The sequence below is a fragment of the Phyllostomus hastatus genome, unplaced genomic scaffold, assembly GCF_019186645.2.
Source record: "Phyllostomus hastatus isolate PE091 unplaced genomic scaffold, TTU_PhHast_1.1 phas_contig_210, whole genome shotgun sequence".
NCBI classification, from domain to species: Eukaryota; Metazoa; Chordata; class Mammalia; order Chiroptera; family Phyllostomidae; genus Phyllostomus; species Phyllostomus hastatus.
Genome location: NW_025333737.1, coordinates 10380116 through 10392650, shown reverse-complemented (window position 1 = coordinate 10392650; position 12535 = coordinate 10380116).

Sequence of the window (12535 nt, the reverse complement as noted above, 5' to 3'; positions counted from 1 at the left end):
AGCCTCCATCAACTGTGTGTGCAGTTACTCCTGAGCCTGTGTTCCTTAGCCCAATCTTTCCCTTGAGCTCACCATGACTTTGCACCTTCTGTTCAACATCTCTACTAGATAAGGTTGGCTAGGCAACTCCAGATCCACCTCAAAGTGAAGGTAATTCTTGCCTTCCTTCTATCCCACTGCTCCCCAGTAGAACCACTCGTGTCCCAATTGCCCAAGCCAGAAAGATGGATATTGTCCTTGTTACTTCCTTCCACCTCAATGCTGGGTCAGCATATTTCATCAGCCTCACCTCCCAATGATCTCAAGAATCTTTTCACCTCCCATTGCCCCTGCCCTGTATAGGCTCTGGCCTCTCACCTGGACGACTTCCTCCCTGTTCTTCCTGCCTGCTCTCCCACTCCAACTAGCACTTTTTTTGTGTGCTGCCAGATTCATTATTATTATTTTTTTTAACACAAATCTGCTTCTGTTACTCTCCTAATTAATTAAACCTTCGATGACTACTCATTGACACATAAAAATTTCAACAAGTTATCAGTGGTGTTATCATGAAGTTAACGATCTTGATCACCTGCATTTTGTCAACACTGCAACACTGCAATGTCCTCTAAGTACAGTGGGTGCTTTCACACGTCCCTGTGTGTATATGTTGCCTGTGTGTGTCAGTGTATGATTTTTGTTATTCCTAGAATGTCCCTCTTTTACTTTTCTGGGTCAAATAATCTCCCACTTTTGCTGTGAAACCCAGTACTATGTCTACTGAAATGATTTTCCTTGAATGCAATTAATTTGTTCCTTATTTATATCCTTACAGAACTTTATGTGAGTTTTGAAGCTAGCACTATTTGAACACTAAGGAAGGGACCTAATTCTCATTGTCTAGAGCAATGCTGAAAACAGTGAAGATGTGTGCTTTAAAAAAAAGTAACCAACACTTACACTACTCTTACTACATTACAGGCTCTGTTGTGTTTACAAATATTAACTCATTTAATCTACATAGCAACTGATGAGATAGTCATTATTACTCTTGCCACTTAAAATATGAGGAAACGTAGAAGGAGGGAGTTAAAGTAATTTGCTCAGGGACACACACAGGCCAGGACTTGAACCTGGACAGTCCAGCTCCTGAGTGATAATCTTGCTGAGTTTAGCAACGTGCCTTGTCCTTCACATGAATGACAGACTTCAGGGCATGTGCACCAGTAGAATTTCAGGATAATGAAATCGTTTCAAAGTAGTTAGTAGGGTATCCGTCTCCTCGTTATTCATTACACCATGTAGCCAGAGTGTAATGACTAGACGTTTCGTTGGAACCACAGAGCTTGATTCAGGCTCAGGGTCACGCAGCTTTATGATCCCTTCATCCACATAGTGCAAAGCCCAGAACAGCCTGTTCCCACGGAAGCTGGTGTCTCCCAAAGTGGAGGAGATAACCCATGCCCATTAAGCTTTATGAAGCTACATGCTAAACGGAGCTTGAGTTGCTTGGAGACTAGCTGTTCTTCTATCTTTCGGTTGCCCAGGGTATTTCCTGGGCCAGAGCTCAATAGTTGAAAGTCCACGGCTTAGGGGAACTTTTCCTTTCCTGGACCATTGGGCTTTGAGTCAGTTAAACATATTCCAAAATGTGTAGGTTGCACATAAACCACACCCTTCTTGGATATGTTTCTTTTATGATAGAATGATCAACAGCTTTCAGTGAATATATAGTGTAGCTTAATGGTTAATATGTTTGGCCTGTAGGTAACAGTGTATGTCAGCTTTTAGGTTGCTGTTCCTTTGATAAATGCTAATTTAAATGAAAAACAGAATCATTGTGTTACAAATATAGATGAATCATGCCTTTCATGTTTTAGCTACGTTTTTCCCTTCTGATTACGCAGTAATCATTTCAAAAGCAATGCATTCATTATATACTTACTATTTAAACATTACAGAAAAACATAGCATGGAATATGAAAGGCCTCAATAAACAGCTTCTCAAAGAGCTATAACTAATAGTTTGGTACACACCACTAACTTTTAATACACACATATATTTATACATATTAATTTGCCTATAATTATCATTAATAATAAAAATATTATAAATACTATTTTAAGCTTTGCTTTTTAACCGGGCTACAATTATTGAGTGCAAATGCACTGAGGAAGCATTACATTATGTAATTTCTCTTCTATGTGGGAATCTGATATTTTAATATCACTGAATTTTATAGCTCTAAAATGTCCTGGATTCTAATAAATTGCAGTTTTTAACAGGAAAAAATGTTTGCCACCAAAGTAACTGAAATCAAGGTTTTTAAAAAGTTCTCCATATCCCTCTTAGAATGTTCTTGATCACTGAATTGAACCAATAAATTATAGAGGACCTTTGCTATTCCTCTTTAATTAAAATCTATCAATCAAAATCATTCATAATGTTCATCCACATTATCCATTTACTTGCCTGCATATGCATTTCCACATCTTTCTATCTTAAGAACTCTAATCTGTAACATCTGTAACATTACCCTCCCAAGTAAATAAACAAACCAAACAACCCTTGTAGAATTCCTATTAAATTTTCATGGCAAATAAGTTTAATAATAATTTAAGTTAAAAAACACAGAGAGAGTAGATGGAAAAGGAACACTTCTATGGATAGGATAACAATGACTAGAGTTTGCAATGGATTAATCTCTTAATACACTCTTTGCCACCTTCCATAATTATTTTTTAAACAGTTCACAATATCTGAAAATACTGTTTTCCATACAGGCTAACTCTACCTTAAAGACATGCAGAAAAATTGTAACATCATCAGAAAAGAGTGAATAGAATAGTGAAGGGATCATACCAATTAAGTAATATTTGTAAAATACAGACATATTTAGCCAATATCACATAGAATAGGTCTCTTTTCCACTCCCTTTTCTGCTTCCCCTCATCCACTTCTCCCTCTCCCTCAAGTGTGGAGGTTATTTGGGAGTGGAGCAAAAACAGAGAAGTTGTACCAGGAACATGTTCGTAACTAAATTTCACCATGTACATGACTGGCTGACTTCCCTCTTTCCTTCCCTTCTTCCTTCCCTCCCCACCTCCCTCCATTTCTTTCTTCCTCTTTCTCTTTCTTTCTCTCTCTCTTTCTTCCTCTCTCTCTTTCTTTTTCTTTCTTCCTTCCTTCCTTCCTTCCTTCCTTCCTTCCTTCCTTCCTTCCTTCCTTCCTTCCTTCCTTCTTTCCTTCCTTCTTTCCTTCCTTTCTTTCTTTCTTTTGTGAGGGATTAAATTGGAATTAATGGGAAGAAATCTCGAGGAACCAGATTTCAATATAAGGAAATCTATTTTCAGAGGTGTACATAAATGAATTTGATTGTATCAAATGGTAATGACCCTAATGATGATGATGGTATTATAAATAGCAAAAATGATGGTTACACATGCTGATCACTGTCAGGTACAATATGTGCATTATCACATTTATTCCTAATAATAACCTTATGAACTAGCTACTTTTTGTATTCTCACTTTACAGATAAGGGAATTGTGATATTACAACCTTTTCAATATCTTCCAAGCGATAAGCTTGAATATAGGGATACACTGCTTTCTAAGGGTACATTCTGCTCTAGAGATATAACTCATAACTACTCTGCTACACTGAATGGTAGTGACTCATCTATTACTGAATGAGCCATTGGATCATCAGGATAAGTATTTAGTAATCTTGCCACCATATGCTAAGCATCACTGTGATCATAATAAAGGGTATTCAAATGGCTGCTGAGTTGTTAGGTCAGGATTCAATGGTTTTATAATTTATGATCAATCAAACACAAAGGTCACAATTTCTGAGTTGGCAATTTTGGAAGCCTCGTTCAAATGCCTTCATAATTATTTGGAACTCCACTCTCCAACACGTACACACATGTTTCAGACACAGCTTAAAAACTAGGGGACTTTGGAAGATTCCGTCATCATAGCAGAGCCGGTAAGTGAAACCTTCACTTGCCTTCAGAACTCCCTCTTTACAAGCCTTTCTTGTTATAGCAACAGGGGATTGTGGCTCTTCATCTTTTGTGCTGCTCCACTCTGTTCATTGGAAATAAGGAATTCTGAGGACCAGGGTCAGGCAGCAGTGGACAGATCTCTGCCTACGATTGTCCTCAGGACCCAACATCTAAGGCTCTTGAAGGAGTCTGTTAGCAAGATGAGTGAATATATTGCAACATTTCACTATAATAAATAATAAATGAAATATAATAAGTAATAAATATACATGTTAAATATAAAAAGTTGCATAATGTCAAGTACTGTAAGGATGTCATGGCTTTTCAGCATGCACAATATATTTCTTTTCTAAGATATATATTGGGATATTCTGCATTTTCTCTTGTCTATGTTCTAGGTTGTGTATGGATGTAGGTTTGTGTGTGTGTATTAAATGACAAAAATGATACATTTCATTTTTAAAATTGCTTTGCTGATGCATATGATTTCCGAGTGGGGCTCATCACTTGAATGTGTGGCCCCTCACAGTGGCTAGGACAGGCATCCTATTCAAGGAAGCGCTCAGAACTTTCAGAAATAGGACAAGAATAATTAGAGTTGATCATTAAAATTTAAAAATTGCATTCAAACTTCCGAATCTCAGACAACTGCTAATTCAAACTTCTGAAAATCCCATATCTCAACTAGAACTATCTTACATTTGCATCTAGTCTACAAAATACATTGATGTGTGTTAATTTTGTATTGATTCATTCTCCGTACCCGCTAGAAAACTGGCAGCCTGAAAGGAGCATGACAGAAAGCCTTGTGTAACGTAGCTGTTGTGCATTTGATTGTTTTTGTGGGTGGTGTGTCTTTATTCAGTAGGATGATTTGCGGTAATTCTTGAGCATGTTTTCAAACATAGTTTATGAGAATTAAAGTCGGTTCTGAATCCTGGATTGTAGATAACTCAACAGCCATAGAGTCCCAATAGCATGTGATCACCCTGCTTCTTCTCCGGCAGCCCCAGGCCATTTTCCATGCCATTCAATTAAAGGAGTTTCCATTATAACTAATTTAATGGACTCTGAACATCTCTCATCAGATGGGGCAGAGAGGCATTATTTTGAAAAAAAAAATGCCTGTAAGAAAGCTCTTTATTTTCTTCCTATTGTGACTTATTCTTTTTGGGTGTGTGTACCCCACTCAGACACCATCCACTTGATTCCTTGTAATGTCCTTGGTTCCTTATAATGTCTGTAATTCTTCATTTCTGTAAGGTCAATCTTTAAAGTTCAGGTGTGGAAAGGAACAGGAAGATTTGTAGATATTTCAGAGTTTAATGAGAAAAAAAGGAGCAGTTTTGCCTGGCCACCTCTCTTTCTCTCTCTTTCTGTTAGTGTATCTCAATTCAATTTTCCACTCTGAAAAAGACACTTAAAACACAACATTATTTCAAGAACTATAAAGGAGTAAAATAGCCTACTCAGCTTCCCAGACTTTCCCATTTACTTGGCAAGACATCAACAAATTCCTCCATTAATTATGATAAGTGACTAAAAAGATATCAGTAAATATTTTACCTACATGGGCTTCAAATTTCTTTAGAGGATCTATTAAAATCAATAAATTGATAAAGAATGATAGCTGAGTTCCCAATATACATGAAAGTCTGATTTTTAAACAAACATTCTAACCTAAATTGAGATTTAGTTCTCAGGTTTAAAAGAAAATGTATGTGACATGGGGCATTGTATCAAAGTATTCCTTTGGTTAAAGATGGATTTCTCACTCATGCTGGGAAGATATTTACCATAGTTATCTGTGTAAGGCCTGAGACACACACGAGTATAATTGGAAAGCATTTTTATTGTGATAAGCACCCTTTTTCTGAATTTCAGTTTTAAGTTTAGCTCAAGAAGAGAAGATGGCATAATTAACTCAGATTCATGATTTTGCTTTGGAGCCAATGTCATTGCCATTCAATGACTTCTGCAACTTCTTCATTGCCAAACTTCCTTTTCCACTCAGGAACTTCTCCATTTCTTAAGCCCTTAAATGTTCATAGGCGTCCAATTACTCTCAAACTGGAATTTCTTCGGCAAAGCTTTTATATCCTAAGGTAAAAAGCTCATTTGTTAGTAGGCATCTAAGAAAGGAAATGGAATTTGGTATTGATGTTCTCCTTTTCAAGTTCAAAAAGGGATAAAGCAGATTTCTATATGAAAAGTTCTTTGTGTTTCATGAGCAAATAGAGGTAACCTGGATGACACACATTTGCACAGATCTCTTAAATCCTAGAGATCATAAGCCATTTCAAATGGTAATTATTCTAAATAAATAGATGAATCACAGGGGAATTGTTTGCTCTCCCTGTGCATTTGTTCACCATTCAGCCATTTGTAGTGTCCTTTTGAAGTAGCAAAGCATTGGGGAATGTTCATCCTTACTTCAGAACGACTCTGTTTCATCTGCTTTTTAAAAAAAAAATACTCCCTGACTGGCATAGCTCAGTGGATTGAGTGCGAGCTGTGAACCAAAGTATCGCAGGTTCGATTCCCAGTCAGGGTACATGCCTGGGTTGCAGGCCACGGCCCCCAGCAACGGCACATTGATATTTCTCTCTCTCTCTCTCTTTCTCCCTCCTTTCCCTCTCTAAAAAAATAAATTAAAAATATATATTAATTAGCCCTGGCTGGCGTAGCTCAGTGGATTGAGCGCGGGCTGGGAACTAAAGTGTCCCAGGTTCGATTCCCAGCCAGGGTACATTCCTGGGTTGCAGGCCATAACCCCCAGCAACCACACATTGATGTCTCTCTCTCTCTCTCTCTCTCTCTCTCTCTCTCTCCCCCCCTCCCCACTCCCTTCCCTCCCTAAAAATGGATGAATAAAATCTTTAAAAAATATATATATATTAATTAAAAAAAATCCTCTTCACATTAGCATTATTCCATGCTGCTTCATGTAAAAACTGTTATTATAAATCACATGACATTAGTGATATTAATATCATATATAAAAATGTTGCTCCATGGTGGCATTTGGATACAAATAATGTCAGTCTACTACACCAAATACATTTTCTTTTGTAATGCAAAATTTTACAGGTAGTTTAAGTATGAAGACCAAGTTATCTACATTCTCTTTTCATCTCCTAACTCACCTGTCCACAAAGACCTCTAGGAAATACAAATAAATTTACAACAAAAAGTATTTTGCTGAAAGAATTTCCTTCCTTCCTTCCTTCCTTCCTTCCTTCCTTCCTCCTCTTTCCTTGATGAATAATCAAGTAAAAGATTCTTTCCATGACAATAAATTCCCAGACTGGAAATTTTACTTTGTTTTTAACTTCCCTTTTTCATTATGTTATCAAATAGATGAAGTGGTGCAATAAAACATGACTTCTTATTTGCATCAGACTCTGTCCATTTTTAGGTGGAGCTCCTTGAAAAAGAGATAGTAGGAGGCATTCCAGTCACAGGTGTTTTGGGGCCAGTGCTTGGTGTCACTGCAGCATGAACCAGCAAACTCACTCAGTGAGTGTCATTTGGTTTCAACACAACAAAGCTTGGGAAGTTGTTAGCATAGAATGTAGAATTGGATAAATATTTATTATAATTAACATTTTATAAAAAAAAGTGTTTCCTGGGCAATAATTATCCTCATGGACTATATATTTTAGATATAATCCATTGGGAAGCATGTTTATTTCCTTAAAAGGAATTTCCTTAGGTGGCCAGTGTTGAGTATGAGCAATGCCTCATGTACTATTCTAAAAAGCTCTTGATTAAAGTTATGAGAATAAGATTTTCAAGGAACCCAAAAGTATTCATTTTTCCAATTTTATGTATATGTCAGGGGTCTGTAAAGTATAGCCTGCATATCAAGTAACCTTTTTTTAAAAGTAATATTTGATTAAAACACAGCCATATTTATTTGTTTACTTATTATTCAGGCTGCTTTTGAGTTGTTTTATTTATTTATTTATTTTATTTTTTAATATATTTTATTGATTATACTATTATAGCTGCCCCATTTTTCTCTCTCTACTCCTCTCCACCCTGCACACCCCCCCCACCCACATTTCTGCCCCCCTTAGTTCATGTCCATGGGTCATAAGTATAAGCTGTCTTCTCTATTTCCTATACTATTCTTAACCTCCCCCTATTTTGTACCTATCATTTATGCTACTTATTCCCTGTACCTTTTTCCGCAATTCCTCCCTCTTCCCACTGATGAACCTCCCTGTAATCTCCATTTCAGTGATTCTGTTCCTGTTCTAGTTGTTTGCTGGTTTGTTTTTAGGTTTGGTTGTTAATACTTGTGGGTTTGTTGTCATTTTTACTGTTCATAATTTTATCCACTTTTTCTTAGATAAGTCCCTTTAACGTTTCATATAATGAGGGCTGGGTGATGATGAACTCCATTAACTTGACCTTATCTGGGGAGCACTTTATCTGTCCTTCCATTCTAAATGATAGCTTTGTTGATAGAGCAATCTTGGTTGTAGGTCTTTGGCTTTCATTACTTGGAATACTTCTTTCTAGCCCTTTCTTGCCTGCAAGATTTCTTTTAAGCAATCACCTGACAGTCTTATGGGCACTCCTTTGTAGGTATCTGTCTCCTTTTCTCTTGCTGCTTTTAAGATTCTGTCTTTATCTTTAATCTTGGGTAACTTAATGATGATGTGCCTTGGTGTGTGCTTCCTTGGGTCCAACTTCTTTGGGAGTCTCTGAGCTTCTTGGACATCCTGGAAGCCTATTTCCTTCTCCAGGTTGGGGAGGTTCTCCTTCATTATTTTTTCAAATAAGTTTTCAATTTCTTGCTCCTCCTCTTCTACTTCTGGCACCCCTATGATTTGGATGTTGGAATGTTTAATGATGTCCTGGAGGTTCCTAAACCTCTCCTCATTTTTTTTTTTAATTCTTGTTTCTTCATTATGTTCCAGTTGAATGTTTATTTCTTCCTTCTGGTCCAAAGCATTGATTTGAGTGCCTGTTTCCTTCCCATTATTCTTGGTTGTCTGTACATTCCTTTATTTCACTTTTCACAGTCTTTACTTTTTCCTCTATTTTGTGACCATACTCACCCATTTCTGTGAGCATCCTGTTAACCAGTGTTTTGAACTGTGTATCTGATAGGTTGGCTATCTCTTCAGTGCTTAGTTCTATTTTTTCTAGAGCTTTGATCTATTCTTTCATTTAGGCCATATATATTTTTTTGTCTCAGCACACCTGTTATGTAGTAAGGGGTGGGCCTTAGGTGTTCACCAGAGTGGGGCAACCACATCACTGTGTTGTGGTGCTGTATGTGGGGGAGGGGTCCAAGAGGGAACATTGTTGCTTGTTCTGCTCTCTGCTGGATTTCAGTCACTTCCTTCACTACCCACAATCAAATTGCACTCTTCTGGTGCTGATTCCTGGGTGGGTGGGTTTGTGTGAGTCTCTCCAGTGAACTTGCCTGTGAGGCTGGGAGTTCTTCCTACTGCCGCCTCAGCTTCCACAGGTTTTTTCAGTCAGAGGTTTTGAGACTTTATTTTTCCGTTCTGGAACCCTGGGTTGCGTGGTCTGTCTCACTCCCCAGTTGTTCCTCCCGGTTTATCCACACATGAATGTGGGACTGCCGGATCTGCCAGCTGTTGCCTTGCTGAGTGTCCTCTCCATCCCGGCTGCCTATCTCCGCCCCTCCTATAAATCTGGGTGAGTGTTTCTTCTTTAACTCCTTGTTTGTCAGACTTCTCTACAGTTCGATTTTCTGTCAGTTGTGGTTGTTTTTTGTTTCTAAATTTATTATCCTTCTTTTGGTTGTTTGAGGAGGCAAAGTGTATCTATCTATGCCTGCATCTTGGCTAGATGTTGGGAACTGCCCTACCTGATTTCAGAAGCTGTAAGCCGCCCCCCCCCCAACCCCATGGCTAAGGCTTAGAGAGTGACCTTCAGACCAGCAGCCACTAAGGAGACAAAGCTTATCTCCCTGGCAGGAGCACTGCTTCTGCTCCTTTTACTTCATCCATAACTGGCCCCCAATGCTTGGTCAGTTAGCCAATGACAGGTAAGATTCCCCAAAGGGGGAAACAACCTAAGCCAGGCACGATCACATGGGAGGCCCTCAAGGAAGGACTTGGGGGGCTACAGCAAAAGGGGGTGATGGACCCTTGCCCCTTGGCTTTGACAAAGCCTGAGTCCTCATTCTGTCTTCAAGAAGTCTCCTAATCTCTTGGCTGCCTTACTTCCCCTGCCTGACTTAAGCCTGAAACAATGACAGAGGGTGGTGCAGCCCTGTGCTGGAAAGGGTGGGTTCCCCGGGCAATCAGACCTAAGAAAAAATATGTAAAATCCTGTGAAGCCTGCTTTGTTTAGGATGCTCTCAATTAAATGATAAGGGTCCAAGCAAGAAGTGAGTTTGTTCCTCAAAGTTTTATAGCTCTTTAGCTATCTGACCCTGACTCAAAATAGGCCCTCAGAGTTCTTTGTTATCTATTGTTTGATCCTTACTGCCTGACAATGATTAATGAACTTTACCTCTATTCCTGTGCAAATGAACCCAATAGAAGCCCATTGAGGAAAAGGCTCCTGGCAGCCCTTCTTCTTGGAGAGATTGGCCACCTTTCCTCCCCAAGCAGATCGTGTCCTGGTAGACCTATTTTCATCCTTGGAGGATAGTGTGGGGGCCCTGCGGACAGAGTCCCCCCACAGCCAGAAGTTCCAAAATGTATTTATTTATTTTCTTAACTTTATTTTTATTCTTAATACTGTTACAGATGTCCCCCATTTGCTCACCTCCACCAAGCCCCTGCCTCCTTTCCCTCTGGCCATCAGCACACTTTTGTCCATGTCTGTGTTTTTTGGCTAATCCCTTCACCTTCTTTGACAGTGACTGTGGTCACCCATGAAACCTGAAATGCTTACTATCTGGCTCTTTAAGGAGAAGGTTTGCCAATACATTGTATAGATAACCAGCTTCTATGGACGAAGCTGATAATTAAATGATTTTTTCAACAAATATTTTACAAGCATTTGTAAAGTTTCAGACATACAAGGCAAGCAAATACTTTCCATACTAAGAGGTAGTCTAGTTGACCCAGAAAAAAAGAACAGAGCACATTAATCTATACTCTGCTTATTTTTTCAAAAAAGAACTTAAGTATTTCAATGCTGCTCCTTACTACAACTTCCAAGAAAAAAGCTACCCAGTTCATCTCACATATGGGACTGAATTTTGACAAAGCCTCTATTTATCAAAACTCAACTGTCTTTTGGGTCAAACAGAGAAATCAAGAACTCTCCACTTTGGCAAACAACAAAAGAATAATCCCATTTTTGACAAATCAACAAGTGCAAAATTCACATTTTGTTCCATGAGGCGAAAATGAATCCGAGGTGTTAATAGCATGATCTTAATCACTGGTGAGGCATAGGCTTCCGCACAACACTTCTGTCACTGAACTTCAGAGTTACAGGAGGCAGGATAGGAATGTGATTCTATAAACAACCAATGATGAGAACGTGTCCAATACTAGTACTGAATCTGTTTTTCATGTTTCAAAATTAATGCTTACTCTTCCAAGGGGCTGCTTAACAGTGGGGCAAGTCACAAGTATCCTAAACAATTCAGTCCAGTGTCCCGTGCATTGACAACATGATAAAAAGCTAGAATGGAGGTCCTGTGTTTTGGAAAATATTAATAGATGTACAAGCAAGTTCACAGGCTACCCCTTTCATTTGCAAACTGAAAACACTCCTGGAGAAGTGGGACAGCTGGTGAAATCTTTCTCTGCCAGAGCAAATATGATGTAATGCTCAGAGGAAAAATCATTTATCAGTATTGTTAAAACATGTCCCTTGCCTCCCTTGATTCATTTCGGAGGGTGACATCAAGAATAATTATCATCCCACATGCAGATTTTTGAGACCCTTATAGGAGAAAAGTTTGTTGATATATGCCCTCAGATATAAAGAGCACTTTGAAATATTTAGGTATAATGTTTGAAATCAGGGAAAACATCTCCCAAATGCCTTAAGGCACTTTTAGCCACATGCAATGGAAACCAGCTTTTATGAACTTTGGCATTAAATTCATGAAGATTGTACCAACGAACATATCTGTTTTTCAGAGATGAGATGAATAAAATATCATTGGGAATATGTATATTTTGTTTGAATTCTTACCATCAATAGATATTCTTACCAACTATAGACATATCAAATTTGAATGATTCAATAAGTCCCCAAATTTGAGGAACCTTTCTCTGATTGTCTAGACTTGCTTGTTGAAGCCACTGTCATTTGCATTACACAATGTCACCATTTGCCCTCTCCTAGGGTGGGGAAGGACTGAAATCTGTGAACACTCCTCTAAGCCATCACTGGTCTCACACACTCTCTGTGCATAGCCTCACTGTGTTGTACCCTAGTGTTCACTTCTCTCTCTGTCTCCTGGTAGTTTCCAAACTCTACCACCTGAGCAACTTTGCAACAATTCAAGTATTTAATACAACTTATAAAACCAGGTTAAGGTCAAGATATTTGTAAATGTGATATACAATACCATTGCTAATTGG